Source organism: Corylus avellana, chromosome ca10 (genome assembly GCF_901000735.1).
Source record: "Corylus avellana chromosome ca10, CavTom2PMs-1.0".
In the NCBI taxonomy this organism is placed as follows: domain Eukaryota; kingdom Viridiplantae; phylum Streptophyta; class Magnoliopsida; order Fagales; family Betulaceae; genus Corylus; species Corylus avellana.
The window spans coordinates 21453558-21457510 of NC_081550.1; the positions used below are offsets into that span (position 1 = coordinate 21453558).

The following is a 3953-nucleotide window of genomic DNA, read 5'->3' on the forward strand; positions in this document are numbered from 1 at the left end:
ATACTTTTTCATCCTTCCCAACAAAAGTTTGTATAAGAAAAACAACCCCTTCGTCATTTTTTTTCTAATTTTTTTTTTTTCCATCCTTCCTATTCATTCCTCTTACTTTTCTAGCCCCCCCTACCAAAAAGACCCTAAAATTGGAGGTGTTTCAGGCATCTTTTAGATGTTTAGCTGGTATAAGTGGACTATTTTAATAAATGAACTTACTTGTTTTAACTTTTAACTTTTAAGTTTAGGTGAAATTATGAGTTTAGTAATTTATTTTGGAGTACAATTTGTCAATTACGGTCACTTTCCAATTTTTTTTTTTTTTTTCTTATCCTTTATTAAAACCTTTAATCTCTTAGAAGTTAGAACTCAATTTTTTGCATTGACTATATTGAATCATTGATGTATTAGTATTATTATTACAATTTTGAATTTTTTTTTTTTTTTTTTAAAAAAAATAAATTATAGTTTAGGGTAATCGGGTCGTGTCGGGTCGTGTCTACCCATTTATACCCGGTTATTTTAAACGGGTAAAACGGGTCGTGTCGGGTTACCCGATTATTTTCGTGTCATAATCGTGTCAACCCGATTACCCGTTTAGCTAAACGGGTCGTGTCTGGATATAGGCTAATCGTGTAACGGGTACCCGCGGGTCTAATCGGGTCGTTTATGGGTACCCATTTTGCCACCCTAATTCCACTACACTGTGCGGAAAGGACGGTAACAGCCTGCATCTAATTTCGATAGTCGTAAAAATCATGCTGGCTTGCCTTTTGAGGTGTCGTTCTCTGAAGGAGTGAACAAATTCAGCATGTAAAATGACCAAAAGGTCCTCATATCACCTCATTTACAAAGAAATTTCACTATTTCTTGTTGCAAATTATACTTGCAAAATTTTCAAATAGTAGTTAAAACTCGCTACGTCACCTATAAACAGAGTAGACTTTTGAGAAAACCAAAGTCTACATCAGATATGCAGTAGATTTGCCAAATTGTAGCACAGTGCCGTGTCAAAGCCACGTTGTTTGCCAGACACCACCATTATTCTCATTTCTCATATGTTGGTGTGAAACCATAACATTTAGTGTATGAAAATTAATATTTTTTATTGAGAAATAATGTCATACTTTGAAAATGGAACTAGGAGTGACGAATATAAACTATAGTTACACATTGAAAAACTACAAAAGGTCTACTGTAATTTTTTGTTACCACCTCAACCAAATCTAGAGAAATGAGGCTATGAATTTGGATTGTCCAAGAGTATCTACGAATTTCCTCTATTTCGGCCTAATTTAGCCCCTTATCTCTTTTGAAAAAAATAAAAAACACCAATATTATATTCTCGGACAAATAAATAAAGAAAACCGCTACTGCCACTACAGCATTCCTATCTTGCCGCGCACCAAATTCCGAACCCAGCCCTTAGTCCCAACACTTCAGTGAGCGGAGAGAGTGGGATGGCGAAGGAGGGTGAGGTGGTGTGTGTCACCGGAGGCAGTGGCTGCATTGGATCCTGGCTCGTCCGTCTCCTTCTCGACCGTGGCTACACCGTCACGCCACCGTCCAAGATCTCAGTTAGTTCACACTCTTGATCTTTAGTTTAAAAAATGGTGCTTACTCTTGCATTTATCTACGGAAATGCCATCTCCCCGCTTAAATTCGTTACCTGTTTGCAGAGGACGAGAGCGAAACGAAGCACCTAGAAGCTCTAGAAGGCGCTGAGACTCGCCTCCGTCTTTTCCAGATCGATCTCCTTGACTACGGCTCCATCGACTCCGCCCTCAATGGCTGCGTCGGAGTCTTCCACCTCGCCTCTCCCAGCACCATCGAGCAAGTCCAAGATCCCGAGGTTTTTTGATTTGTTTTTCAATTTTTACACAACAACTACTAATTTTCCTAAAAGTCTAGTGGATGATAAATAGTGAATTTTATGATTTGACCAATATTCTAAAAATATATACAATTGATGGCTCTTGTAGAAACAACTTCTGGACCCCGGCGATCAAGGGAACTATAAATGTACTGACGGCGGCGAAGGAAGCTGGGGTGAGCCGTGTAGTGGTGACATCATCGATGCTGGCCATGACTACGAGCCCTAATTGGGGAGACGACGTTGTCGAGGCTGAGGATTACTGGACCGACATTGAGGACTGCAAGAAGAAGGGAGTGAGTGCCCCTATCGTATTATATGCAAAATGCACGTCCATTTGTGTAGCTTTTTACCAATTTGTTAAGAGTATAATTGTGGTACTCCCTATTGGGTTATCGGGCATTGCATCGACGTGGACTGAATGTCTGAATCATACATAGGATGTTACAAACGCTAATGACAATTTTGTTTGCTTGTTTTCTGGTGTAGTTCTGGTATCCGATTTCTAAAACACTAGCCGAGAAAGCAGCTTGGGATTTTTCCAAAGAGAAGGGTTTGGATGTGGTGGTGGTGAACCCTGGGTTGGTGTTGGGCCCTGTTATTCCTCCTAGAATCAACGGAAGCATGTTATTGTTCGGTAGCCTTCTCCAGGGTAGTGCTTTATTTGTGCAATGATCACTATATTGTTATGGTACTTATATTTCTAACTACAACTTGAATCACCAAACTAGAACTCAACGGGGTGTTAGGCTTGCTCAGAGAGTTAAAAACTTTGTTACTTGGAAGATTTTTTAGTGACCGTTGTGATTATAAGTTTTCTTCATTTTATGTTACCCTGATAAAATCATGGTGTCTTCCTCTGTTCTTTGGTCAAGTCTCCATATGATTAGGGCTTGAGTGGAACAAGGAATATAAATCAAGCGGCTGCCTTAAATGAATTTTTAAGAATTTAAGTTAAGTTTGTTAACATTCTTCAAAACAAGTATTCATTTAATACTTTTAATCTCATATTTAGGGTCATATACATGGGTAGTCCCAAGCTTGGAAAAAGGGACAGTCCTTGCCTTCTGCAGGTGTGCAGTTATATGCTACTCCCTTCATCTCTTGGCTACCGTAGGTCAGTCTTGAGAATTTATGTCCATAGAGGTTTCATTATAGCTACTCCTTGGCTTGTCCAAAGCATGTTACCCTCTGCTATTCCCGGGGTTGGGAAGTAGCCATGCTAACAGTGAAAGAAGCTAAAGACAATCCATGCCAAGTAATAAGCAGCAGACAAAATTGCGGTAGTGTAAGCTTTCAACAAGTTTTGTCATTCTATTTATATAGAAGATGAGCGCTATCTGGGTCGATGTTGCAAAAACCCTGTCACACCTTTGACTGAATGTAGTCTGTGACATTTCAAGTTTAAGTTTCTGATTTTTAGAGCTAATAAAAGCACTAATGATTCTATTTTATCCTTGCTGCAGGGCGCACTGAAGCACCTGAGGACCTTTTTATGGGATTTGTGCATTTTAAAGATGTAGCCCTAGCACATATCTTGGTGTATGAGAACAAATCAGCAACTGGAAGGCACTTGTGTGTTGAATCTATTTCGAATTATGGTGATTTTGTAGCAAAGATTGCTGAACCTTACCCTGAATATAAGGTGCCAAGGTAATAAATTTTACTTCCTGCTACTGCGATTAGATTTGAAGCAGCCACTCTATACATGTCTTGTATATAGACTTGGAACATCTGATAACCATAAAAATAGCGTTAGAACCATAAGTCCGCAATACGATGGACTTGAATTGCATTCCAAGGATAATTGTGAGCTAGAGCTTATAATGCTTAATGACGAAGAAGATATCTAAGCTACCATTTGTCAAACAAGCTTTATTAAGTTCAACTTTAGTTTTTTCCTTGGGTTCACCCCACCAAATCTCACTCCAATCCTTGGACTGGATGGGGTTGGCTCTGTGGAGGCCAAGTGATGAGACTTTTATTCTTGCCTCTTGATGATGTTCCATCTTTCACAGGCTTATTTAAGTTCTCTTTGTGCTGCCATGCCCCATTAATTTTAGATTTTCCAGTCAAGAAACTTGTGGCC

General features: G+C 39.3%; 1 pseudogene; it reads left to right on the forward strand.

Moving 5' to 3' along the window:
• The first annotated feature begins 1400 nt into the window (after positions 1-1400).
• LOC132164305 (cinnamoyl-CoA reductase CAD2-like) lies at positions 1401-3947 on the forward strand (annotated as a pseudogene).
• Positions 3948-3953: the final 6 nt, after the last annotated feature.